Here is an 18663-nt window from a genome sequence, read left to right on the forward strand (position 1 = left end):
TCAGAGAGTCCTCAAAATCTTCGGCCAATTTGACCGCCTCCTCCAGGGTGTCAGGGTTGTGGCGCCGTACCCACGCCTGAGTTTCGGCGCCGACCACATGGCAGAATTGTTCCACCACAATGGCTTCCCCCATTTGTTGAGCGGTCTTCTTCTCTGGGGTCAGCCAATGGACCATGTGGTCGCACAACCGCTGTGCCACCACCCTGGGGCGTGTCTCCGGGGCTCTCCGGTACTCGCGGAACCGCGTCCGGTGGGTCTCCGCGGTGATGTTGAGACGACGGAGGATAGCCTGCTTGACTAGGTCATAGTCAGTGGCGTACTGGTCGCTCAGGGCTTGGTAAGCTGCCTGCGCTTCCCCGATCAGGCAAGGTCCTAGCTGGCTTGCCCAGAACTCCCGAGGCCATCCCGCCGCGGTTGCCAGCCGCTCGAACGCCACCAAAAATGCCTCCGGATCATCCTCCGCCGTCATTTTCATGGCCCGTGCCTTCGGGGCCGACATCAATGATGTTCCGGTAGGGGTCGCTCCTGCAGCAACGATCAGCCCTACCCGTTCAATGAGCGCCGTATAGCGCTCCTCCCTCCGTCTCTCCTCTGCATCCCGTCTGGTCTCCAGTGCCTGCAGCAACTCCGCCAGCGCGTTGCGGTCCATAGTCCCGTGTTCTGACACCACGTGTGGCAAAGTGGCTAGTGGAGGGGAACAGGTATAACGGTGATGCGATGCAGGAGTGACAGGCAGACAACAGTTTCCAGTGACAAGGTGCTTTTATTTATAATCCAGGTCTGGTGACCGTTAAATAATAAATCCCCGGCTATACACAACAATGTGTAAAGCACGGGGATAGCAATAATACAGACACAGTCCCGAACAAAACGAACACACGGTCACCAGTCCTGGGTGAGTGCAGACGTGCTTGTGGTGGGTGAAGACACTGTATTTCGTGACGGTTCCGTGCAGTGGTGATCCGGATTGTGCTGACCCTGGTCGACAGCTCCGGACCGGTGAGTTAACTGTCTGGTGGTGCAAAACGCAGACAATTACAAACAAACACAACAAAACACAACACGCAGTTCTCTTTACAACGAGAGCTCCTCTCTCGCTCCTTCTCTCTCCAAGCGTTAACCCAAACGAAGGAAAAGACCAGCGTTACCCTGGCCCCTATATGTAATCCCGCATGATATCAAGATAAACGGTTGCAGCTGCCTTATTACTTGCAGCTGCCTCTCGTTTATCTCTCAAATCAATACGGTCTTACAACAGAGTCGCGCTTCCCTCCAGGCTGACCCACTTCCCTGACCCGGAAACGAACTGTCAGGCCAGCCCTTCCAGATGCTTCTCCTCCCGTTCTTTAGCGCCCTCACAGGTTGGGAGGAAGATTCATCACCAGAACTCATCTTTCCGTCACAGTCATTCAATTATTTCTCCACAGAATTGAACAACTGTGGAGAGATGTCTTTGAAAATGCCCTCAACCTTTTCTACACAGCATTCACCAGTTTGGAGTCTGAAGGATTACTCAGTCCTGACAAGGAAATTGAATTGTTTGCCCTGCATAGATGCTTTGTACCACAAATCCAACAAAATCTATTTTTTTTAAGGCATCATCGAATCATCATGGTCTCCGCACAGCTGGCAATCAATCACCAGTTGTGGTTACGCAACTAAGGAGACGGAGAAAGGGAAGATCCTCCACAGGTAAACATCAGTGAATTAAATATTAAATTATGGATGTCACAAAACTTTCTCCAATTAAACAAAACTGAGGCTTTGGTCATTGGATCAAAAACATGTAGTTATATGCAGTTTTACTATTTCCAGGTTGATCAAGAGTATGATGTGGACTGGGCACCACATAACCACCATGCAGCAGGCATGTAGTGGTTAGGGGCTCTGGACTCTTGCCCAGAGCATTGTGGGTTCAATCCCAGGTGGGAGATACTGCTGCTGTGTACCCTTGAGGAAGGTACTTTACCTAGATTGCTCCAGTAAAAAAAAAAAAAATGTATAAATGTATAATTGTATGTAAATAAGGATATAATTGTAAGTCACCCTGAATAAGGATGTCTGCTAAGAAATTTATAACAATAAAGTAATCCAGCAGCTGGTATACTTAACTATTTATTTTGGAATGTTGTTTTTACAATTTGTTTGTAAACAGCTGTAAACTTCAAAAGCATATAACTCTGTTGATCTTTCAATATTTGTTTAGTTTATAGTATTGTATATTGTTTTGTGTACAATATTTACACCAGAATTATTCGGATCACATATTATAATTTGTAAAAAAATGAAGAAGCAATTATCTTTGAAATGTTTTTTTTATTAAATCAGTTTGAATAACACAAATTGCTTTTTCCTTTTCCATTCAAGAATCTGACAGAAAATGCAAAAACAATTGGCCTTGGTCCACATTTTAAAACAAAACATATCCAAAGCCTCACTCCCTTAACCCTATATTTGCCGGGCATCTGCGAACCTCCACTCTGCAACATTTCAAAAAAATTAATTGGTTTCTCTGTTGTAAGCGCCAGTAGAAGAAGCAGAATCCCAAACGTGAACAAAACAATAGTGTTGCAGTTAAGTGGCCCTCTATAGCATTTAAATGTTTTCCTTTGCAGACAATCTTAATTAGAGTGACTTATAAATACGTCCAGCTATGCCAATCACCTCTGAGCTTGTATAATTGTAAGAATAAAGGCAAAGTAAATATATTATACTACAGAATACAACAAGTGAATGCAATGTAACAAAACTTTCTTTTCTCCACTGCTACTTGAGTTTTCAGATGTGGCCCAGGTTCACATTCACTTTACTGATGTGTTGCTCAAAAGTAAATGGCAACTGACCCAACCACTTTCATTTTCTCTTTTCAGCTTGCCACAGACACAGGATTAAACCAGACCGAATCCAGTATCTGTGGTGCTTAGGCAAGCCTGAATATCTCTCTCAAATGCAATGTAGTCAGTGTAGTGCCCAAGGAGGCAGAGGATCTCAAAACATGTGGAGGATTTTGGGAAACTGCTGTTCACAATTTCCAGCTGAAGTTCTTTCCTTGGAACTTCCCATCCTACCCAGAATTTCATGAGGTCTTTCAGCTCTGTACAGGATGCTACAAAAAAGCATTTGAAAAAGATATAGTCTTCATACTAACTTGTGAAAAGCTACAAAACAGATGTTTAATAGAATACAATACAGTACACATGCTTTGTACATCCATTCATTGTTGTCAAAACCATATGCCATAAATTATTTAACTGTACCATCTTCAGTTTCTCTTCAGATTGTTCTCCTTTGAGCACAACATGAGCACCAGATCGAAATTGTCAATGAACCTGCGGAGGTAACCTGTAATTCTGCATTTTGTCTCAAAGCTGCATTCCTCTTCTTCCTCATCTTCCTCCACCCTCTTGGTGGGCCACTTAATTCTCTCAAGAATCATCCAAAATAAATACCATTATCTTTGCTAAAATACAATGTACAGCATGCTGATAAATTTATACTTCCCTTTTCATGTCAGGTAGGTATAGATACTTTACCTGAGAGGTATACAAACCATCTGACTCTCTTGGTAAAACCAAGGGAATCACATCTGCCCTTGCATGCAGCAGAGGCCATGCCATGGTGTCCTTTGACCCTCTTCTCAGCTGCTTAATCTGACGGCTGGTACGTCCAATCACCTGCAGGGAACATTTAAAATTTAACTATATGGCATAAAAGTGATGTTCCAACATTTTATTCTTTGACATGAGGATAAACAAAATCAAATGTTCCCATACATATTTTTTAAAACTGCTCTGATATATTATCTCTCTTTCTTTCTTGTTGCCTGCTGTGTCTGTTTTACTTTTTGTTATATTTACATCGACCATGACTGTTCATAAAGGGTCATTACTCATAGCATGTAGGAGGAGTCGTTCAAACAGCCATCTCCTGTTGTTTTGATTGACTCCCGGTAGGTCTCAGGACAATGCTCGGTCAAGGATGATACCCTTTTCCTGTTCAGATAATTCAGTGTTGCCCTCAAGCTGGAAGACAATTGAAAAAGTGAAACATTATTATCATCACCTTTTGGTTAATATGGGTTAGGGTTAACTGTCACAAAACATTGCAACTGGCACCTAACTTCCATTGCTTAGTAGAAAAAGTTTTTTCAACAACAGTGTGATTTACAGGAATCAAAGTATCATAGATCACTTGTCACAGTAAATAATGAGTGAGTATTATGCATTTGCAAATCATATCAATTGAATGGTGCTGCGAAGATCTAGATCAGGGCAGTCTCCAAGTTGAATGGAGGATGTTTTAGGTGTGCCTCCAAACAATATGTGGATGATGGCAGGGCTTATCCCAGTTAGACAGGGTCCACCATGCAAAAACGAGTGGCCTATCATCCTACCTGCCATCAAGAAAATATCACTCTGTCACAAAGACGGCCGGTGTGGGTGGCGACAGACTAGAAACAGGAAAGTAAACAGAGAGATGGAGTTTGGTTGAGCTGAGCGAATGCTTTCGCTCAGCATTTAATAAATAAACAGAACAGAAAATAAACGGTGGTAACAAACAGAAACACAAGGACACGGCACATTCGCCAAAATAAACAGACAAACAAAAACGGACTAAACAAAACACGGTGTGCAGATATTTTATGATGATTCTTCTTATTCTTATTATTCTCTTTACCTCTGTCTCCTATCCCGTTCTCCACTCACCGAACACCCAATCGCGAGTGGGTGAAAACATTCTGCTTTTATGCAGCTGTACCAAGACTCGACTGCTAATCAATCATTCAATTGGAGTCTCGGTACAACTGCACGTGAATTAATAAAGTGCAATTCCCCGTGCTCACATGTAATTACTTTTTACTTGCATGTGAAGTGCTGTGCAATCCTTGTGTCTAAATACAAATATACATTTTAAACACTCGTGTTACACAGACCCGTTTATATCCCGGGTACCAATGACTATACACCAACAGTAACACACAACACGCAACATATAACAGAAAATATACACAGGGGTGGGCACTTTGTCACACACTCTCAAGGAGAAATTGGGATGTGGAAGGAACCAAGTGGCCTGGCTCTCCCTCTAAAAGTCGTGTGACCTCTGAGTTCCCTGCAATGAGGAATGTGATAGGACAAGACAGAATAGAATATACTTATCAGCATTATTATCTGTGCAGACATTGACACAGACATGCAGGCATAAAGGTATACAGGCAAGACATCACTGCAGATACTAGTGTCAAAGTCTCAAAAAGTGCATTGTAAAGTAATAAATTCAAATGCCATTTGGTGTACTTACGGTCAGACCAACATTGTCAGCATACCGAGATTGAGATTAAATCCAAATTGCAGCTTGGATATTGTTTTTGAAAATAAGTATCTGTTCACGTCTTCTCCAACAGCAGTATCCCCTAAGAAATAAACACATTTTTAGAAACACATTAAAAATTGAAGAATTTATAACATGCTAAAACTAAAATATTTTATATACTGTACCTTCAAGTGTGCATTTAGGAGGACATGCCCACTTACTGTTAGGTGCCTTGTAAAAAGACATGAGGGCCCGCTCTTGATCCTCAAGGCTCTCTCTGATGTCCATTCGCAAATTAAGTGGCTTTCCTGTTTCATGATGGGACAGTAATGCCCTCTTAAAAATCCAAGCGGCCCTGGTTGGGTCTGGTTCAAGCTCCCACTCTAGAATGACAAATATTGAGCAAAATGTATGAACTCAAAGCTGTGCACAATAAAAACATATCCTTGTACACTGAAATCTAAAAACCACCCTTACCTACATGATCCACTGAAGGCTCTGCTTCTAGTCCCTCTACCACAGATTGTCTTTAGGGACTATTTTTCACTACCTGATAGGGGAGGAGACGTGGGAGCATCTTGTCTTTCCCTGTTGCTGTTGTGTTCTGTTTCTATACTGTTACTGAACCAGTTACACCTGAGCCAGAAAGGGGAATTAACAGCCTATTCACTGGTCTTAAGAAAATATTATTGATTGAGATGACCCATACCCATTGCAACTTTGCAAGTGACCTTTTATTTCCACAAAGGAAAATCCCTCTCACAGTTGAGGCACCTTGTCTGTGGTCCAACATTTTGAGAAGATCCAGGGTGCTACATTATGGACAATAGGTAGAGTGAGCATCACAATACATAATTATCCACAAACTTATAGGATGGTGTGTCTAATTCTAATTATTTAAATATAGTCTCATTACAAAGACATACAGTACATTTTTATGTTATCTTGCTTTTCCATTTTTCAGTGCTTATCCAATTCCAGACATTTACAACCTCCATTAGAATAATCAGTACTCTAACACACATTATACAATTATATAAGAGTGCACTATGATATTAAAATACTTCATACTTACACCTTCCAATAATACTTCTCTATAGGGGCCTGATCCTGATCACTGCCTGACCTGTATTCGTGACTGGACTGCGAAGGTACGTGCTGTGTAGCCTCCATTAGGGTTCAGGATAGTACACAATGCTCGGTTTCTGGTTGTGCCAATTATCCTCATCAACTCAAAACCACTTACTTCAGTGAGCCTGGGATAGACCTGTATTATTTGTCTTCTGAAATGTTCAGGATCATTATCATTTCCTGAAACATGATTTAGAGTGTCAAAAATGGAAGAAGATTTTTAAAAATGATAGAAGTATGACTTTTTTGTGGAATTATCTTGTAAATATATGGCAAGCCTATGTAGGCCTAAACCTAAAAAATTAGCTGGCATGTCCTTGTCTTTAAATCTGTTAGATTTTGCTAGAATTGCAGGATCAAATAAAAAAACAAAAAAACACAGCTGCAGCATACATAGTGAGTGTATTTACAAGATCTGATCAGGTAACTGCTTATGATTGGACAGGCCATTCATTAACACGCACAAGCTAATTCTAATTCATGGTTGGATGGAGACTCAGAAGTTTGGAAGTCAGACTAAAACACACATGTGCCCTTGCATCTTTGGCAGCATGTAGTTGGGGAACCGTGGTACTGTGTAGCCTTTCAAGAAGAGTGCATGTGTGTTTTCGTCTGGTTAGTCACAGTGCAGTAAAGAAATACTTTACAGGACAACTTCTCCAAGGCTGCTCTTGCTTTGGACTTGCCTTCCTCAGTGCTTGGTCTTCAATCAAATTACAGGCACCAGGCTTTTACAAATCTGGCCATACTGGCCATTTTGTATAAATGTAGAAGTCACCGGTCCAGTATTCAATAAGCAGGTACTTGCTCAGATGTGGTACTCCTGGACTGATCTGATCTACTAAAATTAATTTTTTCATCACAGCAGGGCAGGTTATGATTTTTAGTAGGCTATTTTTAGTAGGTACTATCCATGTGCACAAATTAATTTACCTCGAAATGTGATTCGTTGTTCTCCGAGTTCTGCCACTGCTAGGTCCATTTTCACTTGTTTGATTGGGGGAACATCTGCTAAATGGTCATTTAAACAACAAAAGGTGTGTGTGTGTAGCTTGTCCGATGCTCAGCAGGACTAGTTGCTGTTCTTCTTCTGGGTATAGATGTAGCTCTAACCCTTGGGGACAGGCTTGAAACACTTGCTCTATAAGGAGCAAATAATCTGGCCACCTTAGCTGTCAAGAGTGAAAAAAATGATTTTTACTATGTTTCACAGTGTGTGAGTTAGTGTGTGTTAGTGTGTGTTCTTGTGTGTGTTCGTGTCATGAATAAAAAAAGTCTGACAGCTAAATGCACTAACTTACAATGGCGTTAATGTGTTAATTGGTAAATTAAGCGACATAATGTGAAAACAGCATTGCTATACTTTCATTACTACATATAGCATAATAAGCCTACCACTACAGACAGTATGATATAATAATAATAACTTTATTTGTATTGCGCTTTTCCAGCAGTTATGCGCAAATCGCCTATATATAGCCAGCTATCTACATTCAACAGGGTTCCTCGGTTTTGTAACATTCAGACATGGAGCGGCCACAACGGGCGGAGAAGAGTTCTCTTGGACAGGCATCCTCATTTGGGAAGGTTGATTGGGATCTTGGCCAGGGCTGCCTCTGTCAATACGATCTGCAGCCTCACAGAGAAGCTCCGATATTGACTTGTTATCCATATTCTATCAAGAAGAATAACCAGTTAGCATTAAGAGTAGCTGGGTGTGCTCGCTCGAACTCGATGTTTCTATTACTTTTGGTTCAAGCTCCCACTCTGGACTGACAAATATTGAGCAAAATGCATAAACTCAAAGCTGTGCACAATAAAAACATATCCTTGTACACTGAAATCTAAAAACCACCCTTATCTACATGATCCACTGAAGGCTCAGTGCTAGTCCCTCTACCACAGATTGTCTTTAGGGACTATTTTTCACTACCTGATAGTGGGGGAGACATGGGAGCATCTTGTCTTTCCCTGTTGCTGTAGGTAGAGGAAGGTCCCTGTTCCCTCTCTGGTGGACCTGGAACTTCCAGGTCTCTGTGTTTCACTGCCAACAGCAGCAGTTGCCACTTTAGAGGGTGCCTCATCATCTACACTAAATGCCTGAACTCGATGTTTCTATTACTTTTGCCTAACAATTTAGCTCGACAGCATTAAACCAATGACAGATTAAAGACAACCCACTTGCTTTGATTGACACAAACTCTTCTCATTATGAAATGAGTCATTATGAAATGAAAAGTGCCGTTGTGAAAAAAGTATTTCGGAAAAATGTAATTATGACATGAAAAAGGCCATTACTTAATATTATAATGCAAAATATTTCATAATAATTTGGTATATTTTATTTATGGACATATTTATTTCACAATTTCATTATTTCATGACTTTGTATTTCGTCATTTAATTTTGACAGTTTTTGTCCTCCATAATCACTTTATATGAATGATCATGTTATGCACGAATATAAGAATTGATTTTTTTCTGTAGTGGTGTACTTTTTTCTTTCAAACAGCATATATCTATAATTGTTTGTGCAATGTATTGTAATGTTAAATATATACACTATTGCAGTTTTGTTACAGGATACATTAGTTTATCTCAAATGTAATCACAGTTTTAAATATAGACTGCTCCTGTTTTCATTTGCGTCCCAAATTCTTGGCCGCTTTGTTTTTCAGAAAATGTCACAAATTCTGAGCTGCTTTGGTTTTCAGATAATGTCACAAATTCTGGGCTGCTTTGGTTTTTAGAAAGTTTTCGAATTCAGCCCAGTTTTTGGGACTCAGCTAACAGCCCAGTTTCACCATGCAACCCCGGCACGATCACCCACCATGCAATCCCTGCATACATTTAGCACACACCTAGCCATCACTTTTAGTACATATTTCTGGAACAGATGCACCTAAAACCACCATTCAAATGATCCTAGACTCAGGGGACGAGCCTGAATGTAACATGCCATGAATTTGTAGCAGTTCTTTGCAAAAAATATTTTCAGGGTGTTGAGCCTCATTCATGTCTATGGCAGGGTTAAAAAACACATTTTCATGCATATCTCTTGAACCCGAGCACGTAGAACCACCATTGAAAGTGATATAGACTCAGGGGGGTGCCCCAAACCACCTAATAAAACTGTGCAGTGGTTCACCCAAAAATTTGAGTCGCGACAAAAAAAAAAAATTAGCCGAGCTGTCCTGGCACCTAGAACCGTGAAAACGGTGATTCTTTGTGCGGGGGCCGCGTGAGGCCCCGTCGCAAAAAAATCAAATTCTTAACCTCCACAGAACCCGAGATATGCCCTGTCACAAATGTCCAAAAACAACCCTTCTTGGAGTCATACCTCAATGACCCTGGGGCCTAGAACCCAGGTTGAACTTCTTAGGGTCATTTCTTGGGCCCCTCTTTCACAGGGAGCCATCCATTTTGAAATGCTACATTTTCAACAAATTTTCACATTTTCAGCATGATGGCATGTCCAGGTTGGATTTCCAATAGCTTTTGAGCTTCAGGTTGGCAAAAAAGTCTAAATTGGGGTCCTTTCCAGCTGGGGACATGTTGTTTGGAGGGATCGACAGGGGCCCCAAGGTGGACCCCGGTACCGATTTTCAAGTCTCGTGGACCCCCGGAACCCGAGATATAGCACCTTAAAAAATGTCTATGGGAAATCCCATTATAAAACATCTTTGGGGCAACACCCGCCATCTGTTGGCGGGGTGGCGTACGAACCCATGGCCGGTGATTTTCTTTAGATGAGTGTCATGTACACATGAAGAGAGTGCTCCCTAGTTCCTTGCCCCAGGGCTCGTGGAGATATGAGGTATTATGAGACCATCCCCTCCCTATGGCAAATCCCATTATAAAAACACCATCGGGGTAAGACTTGGCAAATGGTGATCGTGGGTTGTAAGAACTTGAAGGAACCTAATCTCTTTAGCTGTTGTGCACCTAAAAAGAGTACTACTAAGTTTGTTGGCCCAGGATTTGTGGACAGGAGGACCAAAATACTTGTCTTTTTAATTCTGTGCATCCAAATACTTGTCATTAAAAGTTTTAAGAATTAAGGCTATTGTTTGTTATTCTGTCCCAAACCAGCAGTTTGTCACTCAAACTGTTGTGGCATTAAATTATTTATTACATAAATTATTATTCTAGATGATAGATATACTGTATGCTATTTGAAAGAAAAAAAGTACACCACTACAGAAAAAAAAAAAAAAAAAAATTCTTACATTTGTGCATAACATGGTAATTCATATAAAGTAATAAATCATAGTTTATTATATTAATACAGCAAAATACCATGTTATATTTTAATTGAAAGGTTGTGGAAATAACATTATCTATAAACAAGAGCAACCTGGAATTTGGGACGTTATCTGAAAATTGTAAGGACCCAGAATTTGGGACATAAATCTAAAAACCAAAGCTGCGATTAGCGATCCAAGGCAGAAGGGAGATTGGTTTTCTTCTATTTCATTTCAGCAGGGGGAGAGGCAGGGAGATCAAGTTAGAGGAGTTAGATTTGTAGCAGCAGGAAGAAGCCAGAGGACGGGAATGAGAGGAGAGGATTACGGGGATTAATATTAAAATGAGTCATTTTAGGGAGCAGTAGATGAAAGGAAGTACAAATGGCTATGGGAGACGATGGTGCCGAGAGGGAGGCAAAAACAGACAGGTACAGCAGGAGCAATACTGCGATAATAAATAAAAAGAAAAGAAATAAATGCATGCAAACCTGGTCTGGAGTTGGAACCTTCATGTTCAATGCTTGGATAGAACATTTTGCAGTGGGTCCACATTGATCTGTCCTCATTTAGACTACCACATTTTAAACTACTGGCCCTTTGGTGATAAGGTCTTTTGATGAGCTGGCTAGGTTCTTGTCAGTGCTTATATAATGCTCTGGAGGTTGACAGCTGTGTGCTTCAGACAATGGCTTGCAAATTACTCTAAATCGAGTCAGCCACGCCCTGAAGCTTGCAGCGTTACCTAATGCAAACCCCGACAGTTACTGGGGTATTTAAAGCTCTTTCCTTCAAACAAAACACTTAATCGCTGGTGCCTGTTCTTAAAAGAGACCAAATTGAATCTCAAAGACATTTAAATTACAGGTTGATAGAAAGACTGAATGTGTTACACAGTTAATTCAGAGACAGCGGAAAAAAAATACCAATGGACCTACAATTTAGTCTTATAACTGATACATTGTGAATGTGAATACCAGAGAACTAGTAACAAGTAAGGAAATGGGAGCTAATCATCAAAATATCACAATGCGGGAAACTAAAATATTTAAGGAAAGAACAGTAATAACATTCATTTCTTTATATTGATTTGTATAAGGCGGATGGTTACAGAATACTAACATCTAACATTACAGAAATAGTATATAAAAAGCTAAGTAACGGCAAAGGAACATAAAAAAGTTTACATGTATGGTGTTTGCCATTAAGTTAATTGGTCATTCCCCTATAGTACAGAATAAATCATATTTTATGGGAATACTGTGATGTTTTTAAAACATCTGTTAATATAAAACATGTGTGGTGGTACCTGTATATATACTGCAGCAATGCAATTTTTTTCATTTAAAATATTACAAATAAAAAACAGGAGAGCAGTGGCGTCTTGCATTTCTGGATTATAGTGACCCAATCTTATTATTTAGGCTAATCAGAAAAGCTTAATGCAAATATTAACCTTGTAATTGAATACAATCTCTGAAATATGTTCAATGTATTTTTCAGTGCTGGCTGATGTGCACTGCCAGGTTAAACACATGGAGGCAGACACAGTAGCATTCCTTGCTATTTTTTGTTTATTTGTTTCCATTTTTCTAGATTTACTTCTCATTCTTTCTGCTGTTTCTTTACAGAAGTTTTCCTTGCAGCTAATCGTTTGTATTTCGTTATCAACATTTTCAGAACCATTTGTATGTATTTGGCGTGCAGATGATATGTAGATGAATATCAGTGAGATAAATGTCAACTAGAGTCAGTTGAAACCCGCATCCATCACCAGTAAGTATTCACATACGTTACATTAACTATTTTGTATTTACTGTTATCAGTATACAACTTCTTTGTATGGTGTATTTTATAATGATTTTAAAATAAAACTGTATTTGAAATCTATTGGTTCTGCTGCAATAGCATTTCTAGTTGTTATTCATCATAACTCACACCAAGAAATTAATCCGTGTTTAGATATGCACAGTGGAATCACATTTCACAAACTGCAGCTTCACAAACATGCAGTTAGGTAGGATAGGACACAGACAAATGAGACAAGCTGACCTGCCCTTATGAAAATGTGCTTTGGTAATCCTGTGATACTCTTGTAGTAATCTTAAATAAAACAGAAATTACCAGAGGATTTTTACAACAAATAACAGTACAACAGATTTGTCCTCTACCAATTCCCACTGTCATTTTGTTTTAGACAGTCATGTACCTGAGACAAGGGTGTCAAATCTAAAGTGTCTGATGTTACAATTGACCAATGGGGGAGTCGGTTTAAACATTCAGTGAAAATCAAACACATGAAGAATTAAACTTTTTATTGTGTAACAATGAATGTATTTCTTTATTGAAAACAAACAGTGATTAGGGTTAAGGTCATTAAAAAGGAAATTAGTCCTGTCTTTAACTCAAAACTAAGCTTTTTTTTGATCCAGAACAATTGTAATAAATAGAAAAGTTCTAATGTAAACTATATATATATATATATATATATATATATATATATATATATATATATATATATATAATATCATACTCACCCAATATAAAACATGCTTAACATTGCAATTTCCTGATTAAACTGGGAAAAATCAAGTTAATAATGAAATATTATTTTATTGAAAGTAATGCATAACTTTATTTACATGAATAGTTACTATATCAGGCACATGTTGTTATTTTATTTAACTCAAAACAAAAGGTGAATTTTCTTGCTGTGATGATTGGGCTCCTTCAATTTTTGCCAAATTACAAAGTAGCACTGTACTCCTCCATTTATTTTCGTCTTTAGTTGTGCTTAATGATTTATGGCAGAATGTCCTCGTGGAGTCAGAGAAGTTGGTGCCCTCATGTTGGGTGCTGATTCTTCAACATCATTTGTCTGGTGATAGAGATTCAAGTATGAAGTATGTGTTTTACTCCTTTAAAGAAGGGACAGTGGACACTGGAGTCACAGACTTCATCTGTCCCAGAGACGAAATTCAGACAAAACATTTTAATAATGTCGATTGGGGCTTCGAGAGGGAGAGGGAGAATACATGGCCCGACTTCTATATTTCTCAGGTGATTTTGAAAGCTCTTTACTATAAAATGACATTGCATTTAAAAGAAAATCCAAATAACTTAATTTTGTTCTAAATATGCCTGGTATTTTTATTGGATATTGTAGCATTGCTGTTCATTTGTACGAGATATTCATTTCTAAAAATGGTTTGGTCCAGGATAGACTGTAACTGACCTAACTATACAGTAGCCGATCTGTGTTGTGTGTTTTCAGGCTAGTGACCGTTACGAAACTATTAAAAACAACTTTGCACCACTAGCCTTAAGAAAATAACCTATAGAATATTTCTATAGAAGACCTATAGACCACTGGTGCACAACTCAAGTCATGGAGGGCCGGTGTCCCTCCTGGTTTTTGATGTAATTATACCCTAAATTAGTTAATTGGACCAATTAAGCTTCCAATAAGGTCCAATAAAGTACTTTACGGTGCAGTTGGAATAAAAACCTGCAGGGACACCAGCCCTCCAGAACCGAGTTGTGCACCACTGCTATAGACTATTCTATGGAACATATATGTTTCTATAGAGAATTGGGACATGTGGCCGATAAGTCTATAAAATGTATAGGTTATTTTCATCAGGGTATACCAGCATTCAGTATCCTGAAGCATCATTTGTAACTGTAGAGTTGAAACAGTTACTCTAATTTGATGTATTTTATTGGATAGGCCTATGGATATTTTTAAATATAATTTCTTTATTTGTTTAAATATTGAGAATTCTATGCACGGGATGACATTTATACACAAGATAAGATGTATAGGAATGTTTGGAAATGGTCTATGATTGGCTGATTTCTCATGTGATTCACAATGAATTATAATATTATAGTTTTTTCAGATAATCATCTTGATTTAAATTTGAAATGCATGATAACATAACAAGAAGACAAACTGAAATTGCTTGGTGAAAAAAAATGGGAAAAGGCCCTTAGTAACGCCACAACGGTACCAAACTAGTAGCCCCGATAGGAGCAGATGGAAAATCCAAAAAGTATGTTATGTATCCGTCAAATAATTATTCAAACTATAATTGTCAAAACTACCATAGTATCAAATAATTATCAAAACTATAATTGTGAGATTTTAAAAATAAACGTGTCAACATGCAAAAGCCTTGTATGTCAACTTTCAAGCAGAATTCTAAGGGCTAAATGACAGCAAAGTCAAATTGAGGCAAGTCCTATTATTTTAATTATACTTCTTCACAATGTACAAATAATGTATACTTCCTATGTAATTTATATTTCTTATCAGTTAAGTGTGAATTTTGATGTATAAGTACTCTTAACAACTTGTATTGGGAGATATATCTATAGATATAAGAATTGGAAAAAAGTACGACTTCCACATTTCTGAAATTCCTACATGAAGTAATAGAATTATTAATTTGAGTAAATATGAATATAAAAATGAAACAGTTTAAATACTTTGCTAGTACATCGACAAGTTAAGGATCAGAAAAGTGGAAGTAGTTCTGGAAATGATGCTTTATACATTTTTGTTCGTACTGAAGTTCAAGATCATAAATCAAGGAAAGGGAGACTAGCGGGCAGGAATAGAATCATGTGGCTAAGTGTTTTTAGATTTGATCATATTAGCAACAACAAATATCAAGATTTTGAATATATCATTTTTAAAACTGGAATTATAAATACTGAAAACATTTACCTGCAGAGTTTTCCAGGTGCCTCTAAGAAGTTCTAAATAAATAAATAAACTCTTGCCCACCTTGTCTTGCATAAAACACTACATTTTATTTTGATAATAACGCTAAAGTTTGAGTCAACACAACCTTACCCACAGTTAACTTGTGTCAAGCTAAACTGACTTTTTAAACAAATTATGTCAACTTGTTGCTACTGTAACACTCTTGGTTCTGGTGTCACAGGAAATAAGTTAGCTGTGAAATAAGTTAGCGGTGAAATAAGTTAGCTGTGAAATAAGTTAGCCATGAAATAATTAGTGTTTCCTTTTTGAGCCTTTCTGCACACTCAGAATTTTAGAATTTAAAGGCAGGGTTAAGCTGTCTTCATTTTCTGTTGGTAAACTTTTTAATTCAGAAAATGGTTTTACTTTTAAAAATGTTGTCAAGATCTTTATTAAAGCTATGTTATATGTGGTCAAAATGGAAAACACCTTATTATAATATTAATAACACTTTATTGTATCATGTTGTATTTTATTTAATAGCGGTTAACTTTAAGCTACTACAAAGACGTGGTCGTGCGATGTGCAATTAGATTTGTGTTAAATCGTTGCAATAACACTTTTTAAATAATGACAACATCTATTATTTAACATTCCCAGTTTAAACCATCATCAGAGTTGTCCTTTTAAGTTTGTAATCGCCGGATATTTACATTATCGGTTTTATTTGTACAAATATTACCGAAAGAGAAGTAAATATGATATTATGTACATTGGTTACGACATATCAGAAACAATTAAGCATTCAGATTTATTTTTTATGTGCAATTAGATTATTACAGCCGTCAAGTCACAAACCCATCCCCTCTATAATATATACTGTCCAGGCCCACCCCAAAAAAGGCACAATCTAAAACAATTTATTTTTATAAAATATACAAAAAACTAAACCAGACCGCATCACAAGCATCGATCTGTATTATCATTCGTAATACAGGTACGTCTATACACGTCCATATATTTGAAGTCTGCGTGTGTTTCTTCATATGATCGTATGAAAGTATGTATTAGGAAGACAATCATTTTGCGCGTTTCTCAAATTATCTATCTATATATCTCTTAAAACACCATATTTCACTAAAAACGTATACGTTTTCTGTATATATTACAACAGGGTTAGATATTCACACACGTTGACTTGATTAAAACGTCAAAAACAGTATTCTCTGTGTCAATAAGAGTGTTTGTACCCACTTCCCCATAACATTTATTAACAAAAAATACAAAAGCCGAGCATTTTACTGTGAAAATAATAAAACTTGATTAAACTTGAGCCTACATAGAATAAACGCTTATATTTGCTTAAGCCAAAGTATGATATGACACAACATTTTTGAAAGAAAATAAACATGTGGCAAATAGTGATTTTAACTCTGCATAAACATAAATTATACTGGCAAAATAATGTTTTTAAAATTTTTTTTTTTTTGTTAAAAAACACACTACACATCCAAACACAGCGAGCGATTTACTTTAAATAAAATGTATTTATAAAAACTTAAACGTTCGTTTACACTTTGATAAATAAGACGTCAAACGTCACATTTTTAAACAAAACAAACAAACAAAAAATGGTCTGCAATACCTGTTTTCGTTTATTAAAATACAAATGGCATCTGTACAATCTTGAATAAATCTCCACAGAACTTTGCCTTTAAATTCTAAAATCTGCACGTCTGCAAAAAGGCTCAAAAAGGCAAACGCTAACTTAATTCCCGTGACACTGGGTAGGCCAAACGCTAACTTAATTCCGCCGGGAAGTGGGTTCCCCCCCAGGGGGCAGGGTGGGGGGCAGTCCCCCGTCCCCCCCCTTCCCTCGTCCCCCGTTTCCCCCGGGCAGGGGGCCCCTCTTCGCGGACGCATGAGGATTGCCTCTCCCTGTGTGAAGTACCTGCCTGCGAGAACCGAGATCGCTGCACTAGCTAACTAAAACGAGAGAGGGAATATCATTTTCATAGCAGCTAGCTAACCTAACGTTACAGGGCAATTAAATACTGTTTACATAATTTGTAAACAGTAGTTGACTATTTCTTGTGAATGACAACAAATTAAACCAATAGAAACACATGACAGACGTGATAAAACTCGCCCCTTTATTAAACTCACAATTAACGATTGGTTAGTGTTAGAACAGCTATGCTATTAGTTAAAAGTAGAAAGTGCCCTTAAACACAGACCCAGGATCAGTTTTATTGTTTGTCATTCTGGTAAAGGTTAAGATTATGGGAGGGTAAATTGATCCTGGATCAGGCCAACTATTGTATTCACATTTATAAACAAACGCTTTATCTATTTTCCAGTTACACCATGTCAATATCACTGGGAGAATTGTGCCAAATGGTTAAATTCCCCTATGAAGCAGCAAGGAATCTGATGTCAGACATGGATTGATAGCAGCACAGAGGACATGGAGACTACAAAGGCTGAGGACAGTGCAATTGTAGAGAGTGCAGCCAGTTATGTTACAATTCAGACAGCTGAGGAAGTCAACTCAGATATAGTTTCATAAGCAAGCACACCCCATTAAAAAAAGTTTGAGCAACTGTATAACTCCTTACATAACTCCTGTACTGCCAATTGGCTGAATTCCCATTGTAATATGCCCTTTTCTCTGTCTCCTCAAGATTTTGAAAATGATGTAGAAACATCACAGTCAAATGAACCTGACTGGTCACCTTCACAGAGAGGAGGGGATGGGAATTGTGAAACTGAACGAGGTAAGGGAAAACTGTTAACATGTATAAAAATACTACTACAAATTTTTTTGCAAAAATTAAAAGATAATTAAAGATTAAAAATTAAAAATTAAAAATTATAAATTATATATATATATATTATATATATATATATATATATATTCGGAGTACTTAACTCTGTCCATTGTATCATAATGACGATGAACATTATATTCTTTCATAGCGGCAACAGAAGCATTGCAAATAAGACATATGGCTTTGCCATCAAACTCAGCAAAAAAATACTCATATGTCCATTGTTTTTGGAAATTCATTTGCACATCGTGTGCTTTTCTTTTGCGTGGCATCCTACAAGACTAAAGTGTGTGGCTACTAGCTCACTGATGTGAAAATTTGCTAATGAAGGTGTATGTTTTGCATTATCTGTAATTTAATTGGATGGTTTAATCCATGCTTGTCTCACTCTGCTGTTGCCAGATGACATAGTAACGTTAGTTAATTGGACCAT

The sequence above is a fragment of the Polyodon spathula genome, chromosome 1, assembly GCF_017654505.1.
Source record: "Polyodon spathula isolate WHYD16114869_AA chromosome 1, ASM1765450v1, whole genome shotgun sequence".
Taxonomy (NCBI): domain Eukaryota; kingdom Metazoa; phylum Chordata; class Actinopteri; order Acipenseriformes; family Polyodontidae; genus Polyodon; species Polyodon spathula.